Below are 10,017 nucleotides of genomic sequence, written 5' to 3'. Positions count from 1 at the left end.
CGGTCCGAGAGATAGGAGGAGAACCACCGCAGAATGGTGCCTCCCACTCCCAGCCCCTCAAGACGACGCAGTAAGATACCGTGGTCGATGGTATCAAAAGCCGCTGATAGATCTAATAGGACCAGGACAGAGGAATAACCTCTATCTCGGGCCCGCCAGAGATCATTCACCAGTGCGACCAATGCCGTCTCCGTGCTATGCCCGGGTCTGAAACCCAATTGGTACGGATCTAGATATTCAGCTTCCTCCAGGTTCAAAGGGAGCTGTCGTGCCACCACGCTCTCAATGACCTTCGCAAGGAAGCGAAGGTTGGAGACAGGACGGAAGTTGTTTAAAACAGCTGGGTCCAATGCCGGTTTCTTGAGGAGGGGCCTTACCACCGCCTCTTTCAAGGCGGCAGGGAAGTACCCCTCACTCAGTGAGGCATTGATAACTGCTAGGAGCCAGCCTCGTGTAACCTCCCGAGATGCATAGACTAGCCAGGAGGGACACGGGTCCAACAAACATGTGGCGGCACTTAGTTTCCCCATGATCTTGTCCACTTCATCCGGAGTCACAGGATCGAACTCTTCCCAAATGTACTCGGCCAAATTCATCGTTTTCCTCTCGTCAGATACTGCCCAGTCAGAGTCCAGACCAGCCCGAATCTGAGCAATTTTGTCCACCAGATATTTACTAAATTCCTCAGCTCGTCCATGTAGGGGGTCCTCTCCCGTCTCTTGATTTAAAAGGGAGCGGACCACTCTAAATAGGGCGGCCGGGCGGTTATCTGCAGACGCAATGAGGGTGGTGAAGTAGGCGCGCTTTGCATCCTTCATTGCCACAAGATAAGATCTAGAAAAGGATCTTAACTGTGTTCGGTCAGACTCAGACCGACTGGTTCTCCAAATGCTCTCTAGGCCCCTTCTCTGGCGTTTCATCTCCCGCAGGTCCTTGGAGAACCAAGGAGCGAGTCGGGACTTGCGCCGGGTCAGAGGCCGCAAAGGGACAACGCGGTCGAGAGCCTCCGAAGCAGCCTGTATTACTAGTAGTATTACTACTACTACTACTACTACTATTATTATTATTATTATTATTATTATTATTATTATTATTATTGTTATTATATACACATTCAATAACAATATTATTTTTAATTTTCTATGACACATACTACCTTTTCAGCTTGATTACACAAAATTCACAAAATAAGTATGGATGTAATTTTGATCACAGAGATGAAAGTCAACAAATAGCTCAATATTACAGTGAATTAAAAGGTTTTGCTGCAAATGGTGCCTCCTCAAAAACTAAGAATCAGATAGCTACGCCTGCACTTAGATGTCATGGGAAACCATGTGTTAACCTTTGCCTGTTCATGAGTGAGGCCTAGAGCTTGCTTGGCTTGCTTAGCCTCCACAGATCTCATTAACCAAAGCAGAAAAAACTAACCAGCAACACATCTAGTCCATATCTTCACTGAGAATTCTGCCTTGTCTCATTTACCCACCCTAAATCTGTAGCTCAGAGTACACTATCTCCTCTCATAAATGCTTCTTTTCACCTATATTTTGCTAATTTTGGCAGTTTATTTCAATTAATCTTGACTGTGTTCTATTGTGATTCTTGAATTATAGTACAGTAAGTGGGCAACAATGCAATATAAAATCAACTTAGGTTTTAAACATTATGTTTTATTCATGTAGTTATTTCTAGCAAATTCTTCTAGTAATAGTACATGATTTTCTGTGGAAAAACTACAGTTTAATGTGGTACATAAAGTAACATATTCAGTACAATTGCAGTTAAAATATTAGTATTAATAAGCCTTCTACATAAAATTCAGTGGCAGGTTTAAATTAAAAATTAAAACAGGATTAAATCTATTATAAGCCCTTCTTAAAAACTGGAAAAAGAGTAAGGTTTTTATTTGGCATCTAAGAGCCAAATTGCTGAACCAGGTTTCTGTTTTGAAATTAATGGAAAACTAAAAATAAATTGTTCCAAAGTAGAAATAGCCACTTCTAAGTCTGAACACATGAGCTGAAGACAAAATAAAAGTAGGATTGTGCAACAACCTGTGATGTGTAAAATCAGAAAGTTTCCAACTGAAGCTAAATCATTACTTTCAGGCAGCCTTAAGTTTTTTCTTCCTAATCAGTGCCTTGGAAAAATTGGATAGGTAAGGTCTGGACTTCCCAAAATGAAGGTATTTCACAACTAAGGAGTCAGCAATTAAACCTTGGAATGCATACCAAGTATAGAATGCAAAGTAAGATAATGAAGTTTGAAGCAGTGAAAGCATCGGTAAAGCACAACATCAAGAAACAACTTTCTTCATTCTTGAAATCTCAAACTTAAACTTTACAACCAAATACCAGTATAGAATAATATAATACAAAAAGTAAAGAAATCTACGCTAAAGAGAAAACTTAGAAAATCAATCAAGTTATCATTAACAGTGCTACAGTAGGTAATAAAAATTAAAATAATAAATAAAGCTAAAACTATAAAAATATATAACAGGCAAAATAATCCTGTATAGAGAGACTATAGATAAGATCAAGATAAAATTAGAACCATTATAAAATTACCTTATATACAATAATACAGGTAGACCTCTAGTTACGAATGTAATGGAGCCTACCCATTCCATTCATAACTCGAGGATTCGTAGGTGTGAATCTCATACCTTGAACAAGAGCACTGCCTGCTTTCACCCACAAATTTACTAATCGAATGCACGGTTCATTAAGTGCACATGAGGTATCTCAGGGTGGGGAAGGCCATGGGAGGGGGCCTAGGGATGGAACAGGCCTCCAAGGCCTCTCTGACCCACTAAGATACCACATGCTTCCCCCTCCCTTCCTCCCATGCCAGACTCATTTACATTGCAAAGATCTGTCTCCTCTCTGCCGGTGTTTCTTTGCCTTTGAGGGAGAGGAGAGTCGATGGAAGCTCCTGGGCATGAAAAGTGTTTGTGGTGCCTGTCTCCTGCTCCACCCCCTCAACTCTTTTCTGCCACCACTGGAACACTTTTCATCTGGACGGAGACCTGATGGAGACTGGAAGCTTCATCTGCGTGCAAATGTGACGCTCAGAAATGGAGCAAGTCGCTCCATTTCTAAGCGTCACATTTGCACGCAGATGACGTTTCCAGTCTCCCCCTGGGCAAAAAGGGTTTGGGTACCTATGGGGTGCTTGGGAACAGAGCAATTTGCTCCGTTTCCAAGCGTCTCATAGGTGCCCAAACACTTTTCACCCAGATGGAGAACTGATGGAGACTGGAAGCTTTATCTGCTTGCAAATGGGCACTTGGAAATGGAGCGATTTGTCCTTTTTCAAGTGCCCCATTTGCACACAGATGAAACTTCCAGTCTCCATCTGGGCTCCATCTGGGCGACAGGTTTCTGGTGGTAGTAGAAAGGAGTTGTGGAGGAGCAAGAGACAGGCGCCATAAACACTTTTCATGCTGAGAATGAAAGTTTCTGGAGTCCATGATCTTGCAAGATTTCAGGCACCCATTCTCTGCCTGAACTCGCACGATATTACGGCACCCAGGAGCTTCTATCAACTCTCCTCCAAGGCAAAGGAACCATGGCAGAGAGGAGACAGATCTTTGCAAGTTAAGTTAGTCCAGAGTGACAGGATGGGAGGGGGAAGCAGTTGTGGGGAGGGGGAAATAGAGTGAATGTTGCAGACACTCTGCAGTCATTTGTAAGGGCGAACAACTGCCATGGTGCTTCAACGTTCGTAATTTCAGGAATTGCTCATAAACACAAGGGGGTGCTTATTGCCTAACTTTGAATGGTCACTAAGTGAATGCTCATAATTCAGGGATTACCTGTGTACTAGACAATGCATAAGACAACGTAGTGCATAAAAGAAGTGAGTCTAAAAATTCTGGCAGAAAAACAGAAAGCATACATATAAAACCATCCCTAAATATTCCAAAAAAAGTTATACAAAGGAGTTTGGGGTTGGAGCTCTCAGGAGAAAAACAGTGTTGGTAACATTATGGAGGAACCAGGATCTTGATCTGACATGCTGCAACCCATTTTTTTTGCAACATTATACATTATGGTAGGGCTTTTGTAGGACAATAGGAAAGATGAGTAGAAATGCCTTGACAACTTAGGAAGCCCAATAGTAGTGTTGTGAAACCAGATATAGAGATATATAGTTTCACACCACTGCTATTGTGCTACCTAAGTTGTCAAGGCATATATGTAGTTTCTTTAATCTGTAAGCTACCTAGAGTTGTAGAGGAGTTGGGCAGCCTTGAAATCAAATAAGTAACTAAGTATAGGCAGGGCTTTTTTTCTCATAGAACGCCCAGAACGGAGTTCCGGCACCTTTTTTGGATGGAACTTTGTAGGGTAGGCAAGGTGGGTTGTATGACATGTGTGAGTTCCGGCACCTTTTTCTTTTACAAAAAAAGCACTGAGTATAGGTAGTACCCAACTTACGTCCAATCAGTTAGTGACCATTCAAAGTTACAACAGACCTCCCTGGGATACTTACAACCTGGATTTGAAGTTCCAACAGCCCCCACCACCACCACCACAATGACATGATCAGGTTCTTGTCATCCTGGCTGCATTTATGGCCATTTGTTGCATCCCACTGTCACATGACCACATTTTAGGAGAGTCAGCAAAATGTTCTGGCATTTCATTTCAAAGATTAGCACTGATGTTTCAGCGAAACTGGCCCATAGCAAACCAGTAATTTGTTTAATGACCACCACAAAAATGGTCATAAAATTGGGGCAGTCACGTGGTTACCTGATTTATGACCATTACAAGTTATGATCCTAATGGGTAGGCTCCATTACAATTATGAGGACTTCTGTATCTGTAAATAGCTTCTATCTCCCTATCCCGACAAGAGCACAATTGTTCTGGATAGGCAATTTTTAAAAAATATCTTCCCTCTAGCACTGCTGAAGGAATAGTATCACATTGTTCCAGGTTCTTCTACAGTATGTTTGGATTAAAACAATTTTAAGTAATTTTAAGAAAGTAGTTCATAGACTGATCTACTAGTAATTTAACAGCTCTGCCTAGATCAGCATATTATATTATATTATTTAATCAGGGCTGGTCTACTGGTAATTTAGAAGTTCTGCTTAGGTCAGCTTAATATATTATTAAATAAGAAATGTTGTAGGACCCAGCCCTTTTTAGTTGCTCTTGAAAAAAATACCATATGTTTGTAATTTGTTTACAAGAAACTCATCCTTTGAAACTTGACGTTATATGACAGTGTCAAAGGGGCCTTAGTAAGGAGACATGTTTCAACCAGAAGAAAAAAATAAGAGTCTGACTCTGGCATTACTTTCATCATACCTGATTCAAGGTAAGGACATATTAGAGACACAACATCATCTGAAGAAACACCTTGGAGAATCTTAACTAGACTCATAATTGGGGCACAGCTGGGAAATTACCCAGGTTGTGCTCTGTAGATGAGTTGAGACAAGATTTGGCTTGAAATAATTTAACAGCTGCTGGAAGCCAATGTCCCCCTCTTGTCCTGTAAAAATACAAGTTGGCTTTTAGTTTAACATAAGTGCCATGTGCCCTTCAATTACCTCAAGCTAAAGTACCATCCTCAAGTACTTAAAGCATGAAATCTGTACAATACAAATCTGGTTGATATGCCAGGAATAGTTTTTAGTCCTTCTGACAAACACCACAGTTTTAGTTTTGGAGTAATTAATCTCCAATTGGTAATCTTTGCACTATTAAGCAAGGAATCATAGTGCTCTCTTAAGCTTAATGGGGGAGCTAAAAAGTATGCCAGCATTGTTAAAATCAAAATAATCCAGTGGGTTACATTCTACCTTTCTTTAGTAATTTAATACTGTGATTTTTATGTGCTGCCCAATTTTCTGTTTACAGATCACATTAAATGATGACTTGGTAGAGTGGTTTATTGAATAAGATGTCATCAAATCATAAACCATGGGATACAAACTACAATGGTTACACCATGGTGTACAAGCTACAATATAGTTATTGGATTCACTCTATAAATGGCATCACTCCAGAAATATAGCACAGTTTTGCCTGTTCAACTGTTGTCTGAGAAGTAATTTATTCCTAGCTCCACTCTTGGACAGCCCAAAATGTTGCAAATCCAGTTTCCCAGCTGAATCACTGGAGCGCTGCAGAGCGTGGAGATTTGGCTGTTTTCATATTTGTATAATTTTCTGTTTCACAGCTTGTGGCTTCTGTTTTTCCCAAGTAGAAGTTTGCTATATGACAGCATGGTGAAAATTTACCAGTAGTGAAACATTTCACCAACTTTTAAATTGTGTGGAGAACAATGGTGCCATGGCAACTTTCTTCTATTTTTAGCAACCACAATGATTTTGACAAATTATCAGACAAATGAGAGAATGTGTAGGAGAAGTAATTGTTTGCAAATGTTCTCCTAAGGTTGAGAACAATCGTAAAGTCAGTTTTGAAATGTTTTGGAGAGATGGGTGCATAACAATGGTGGCAATGCGAAAGGGATGTTGCAGTATGAAAAATAAAACAGACATATTGACTATTGGAACTTGTCCACTGTACACAACAATAACCAGTTTAACTAGTACTAAGAATTTCTACCTTGTGTCTTATTTATCTCCTTGATAGTCTTGACGAAAATAGCCCTTCTATTTTTCAGAGTTTTTAGTTCTATCTTTCACAGGTGCCTCCCACAACATTTATTACCCACATGCATAAATCAGGCAGCTCAGAGTTAAAGAAAGAGTTAGATTTATTTTATTATTTCCTCCTGTTTTTTAAAAAATAATTTAAATAATTTCCAAATCATGAGATAGGATTCAGTTAAAAGATGGTTAGAACTGAGGTTAAGTTGTCCAAAGGAAACAGACCTACAAAAGAGGAGGAGGTGTGTATTATATGTAAGAAATCATTGTACCTCCACTGAAATGTACAAAACCAAGAATGAAAGCCTTCTTGAATGCATTTGAATTAATATGAAAGGAAAAAAGAATCATATTGCCATAGGTATACTACAGGCCACCCAACCAAACAGAGGAAAAAATCTTTTTGTTAATCAATTAGCTAAGGTATGCAATAAACACACCATAGTAGTAATGGTGGGCTTTAACTAATCTGACGTCAACTGGGGGACAAACTCTGCAGCAAGAGGGAGATCAAGTAGGTTCCTGATGAGTCTAGCTGACAACTTTGCCATCCAAAAGGTAGAGGAGGGATCTAGAAGGTCAGCTTTACTGGATTAATTCTTACTGACAGAAATGAAGTGATAGAGGGAGTTGAAGTTGCGGGAACTTTGGTGGAGAGTGATCATGTCATACTGGAATTCAACGTAATGGAGACACAAGTAATAAAAAATCAAACTACTGTGTTAAATTTTAAAAGAGCTCACTGCAACAAACTAAGAGAAAGTTTAGGAATGATTCATTGGATGAAAATCTCAAAGGGGAAAACAACTCAAGATGTTTGGGAAATTCTGAAAAATGAAATTACTGAAGCCCACTCTAACACAATACCATAGAGATAAAACCAGCATGGTTGCATAAAGAACTTTCTGAGAAACAGAGAGAGGAAAGGGAAAAGTATAAAAAATGGAAAGAGGGACACATAACTAAAACAGAATACTATCAGCAAGCAGTCTGAATCTGCAAGGATGGAGTTAGGAAAGCTAATGCTTAGAATTAACTAAGATTTGCAACAAATATCAAAAAGAATTTTAAAAATGTTTCTTTCAGTATGTAGAAACAAGAAAAAAGTCAAGGAAACAATTAATCCACTAGTGGGAGAAGATGGCAAGGAGATGACTTGGTAGCAGGGAGAAAGCATAACTGCTTAATTCATTCTTTGCATCTGTCTTTAGGGAAAAGGAAAAAATAGTCCAACCTATCAAAAACAGTACTGCACAAGACAGAACAGAAATGCAAATCAAAATAGGCAAGAAAATGAAGTGTTGGCTATTCCTGCCAGCTTGGTGTCGTCTGCAAATTTGATGAGTTCCCCATTTATCCCTTTGTCCAAATTGTTGATGAAGATTTTAAAGAGCACTGGGCCCAGAACAGAGTCCTGGGGCACCCCACTACATACTTCCCTCCATGTAGATGCGGTTCCATTAAGGACCACACGCTGAGTACGGCTTGTCAGCCAGCTACGAATCCATCTGGTGGTGATTCTGTCTAACCCACATTTTTCTATCTTATCAAGTAGAAGGTTGTGATCTACTTTATCAAATGCCTTACTGAAGTCCAAGTAAATTATATCCACAGCACTCCTCTGATCAACTAATTTTGTCACTTGGTCAAGTAATGCAATAAGATTTGTCTGGCATGACCTGTTTTTGACAAACCCATGTTGGCTTTTAGTAATGACTTTGTTTGCCTCTAGGTGCTCACTGATTTGTTGTTTGATTATCTTTTCCAGAATCTTCCCAGGTATTGAGGTCAGGCTGATAGGTCTGTAGTTTCCTGAATTTATTTTTTTCCCTTTTTTGAAGATGGGAACTCAGGCAAGCGCTGGCTCTTCGGCTTTGAAACGGAGATGAGCACCGGCCCCTAGAGTTGGAAACGACTAGCACACATGTGCGGGGGAACCTTTACCTTTTATATAATGGTGACTTGTAAAAAGAAGAAACAATCCAAATCACTTTGTCACGAACACTATGTTACAAATGAAAGGAACAAAAATATAAAGATATAGTATCAAGCCAGTTGGGCTTATACTATAGGAAATAAGCAGTCCCTCAAATAACCAGGCCATTTGCCATTTAAGGGCTTTGCCTTTATTGTTATAACCAGCACCACATTTAGCATAATCAGTGCAGTAGTAGTACATAGTAGTCAAGCTAGGAGGTGATTAGGGCATGAGTGACTGTACAAAGGCTTACTAATCTAGGAGGAAATGCAACTCACACGCCAAATGAAGATGTCAAAGGCCTTCCTGGCCAGACCTCCTCATCAAGCAGGAGCTATGAGTCCAAGACAACCCAGATTTTTCCAGATGCAAGTAGCCCTGCAAATTCTCACTTTTAGCAGGGCTAAAAGTGGCACTATTGATTCCCCCTTCTTTTGAGCCAGTGTGCAAAGTGCCTGACTGCTTCTGTTTTTCTTGACCAACTTATTTGATCCTCAACAGCTTGTTTGTGCCCAGGAACTATAATGCTGGTGGAGAACTGAGTGCCTCAAAGTGCTAATGTTGCAAAAAAAACACCCAAAGAAACATTACTCTAATATTATATAAGGATACGAAGAAGTAGGAAAAAATCATGGACAACTCTTTAAAAGCGGTAATTCAAATCAGAATTGATTTGAACTGGCACAAAGTTCTCATATGGAGGTGCTTTAAATTAAAATATTAATCAAATACTTGCAAAATGCTTTCCGTGTTTCCCCTTCCTTTTATTTTTGTTCCCTTTTTTGTTTTTCTTCTTTTTTTAATAGTAAGGTCTTTGGCTCAAGGACTTGTCCACCTTACCTTTTATAACACTAGCATTGTACCCTCTAAAATTTTAGCTAAAACAAATCATATAGCAAAGCTCTCCATGGCTATGCTGGATTGATTTTATTCAGATCCTAATAATGTTTTTACCTTTTCAATTCTGGGAAAGATAAATTTTGCATATTGCTGCTTCAGCTATGCAATGGTTCAGTTTGCTTTTTTTTGAGCAAAGAGGTACACAATGGTCTTCTAAAAGTCAATTAAAATACAATTAGGTACCCATGAGTATTTAAACAAATGTCTTTCTTTCTTTACATTTTTACTTTTTGCCAGACCATTTGAAACTAAATTATCCATTATAGTAGTTCATTTTGGCTGTTTTGCCAAAATTCTAAGAAATCTTTACTAACTACAACAAGCCTGAAAATTCTGCATCTCTGTCATTTCTAAAGGTTGTAGTGAAATTCTTTAGATGAGCTTTCTTCAGCCTGGTGCGCATAGTATTTTGAATTGCAGTTCTTCCAAGTGGATATGCTAAACTCCAGATGTTCCTGAAATTTCAGTAAATTTCCAGTAACATGACTAATGGCTT

This window comes from Vipera berus (genome assembly GCF_964194415.1).
Source record: "Vipera berus genome assembly, chromosome: 7".
NCBI classification, from domain to species: Eukaryota; Metazoa; Chordata; class Lepidosauria; order Squamata; family Viperidae; genus Vipera; species Vipera berus.
The sequence above is the reverse complement of the archived record's forward strand: the minus strand, read 5'-3'. Positions refer to the sequence as shown.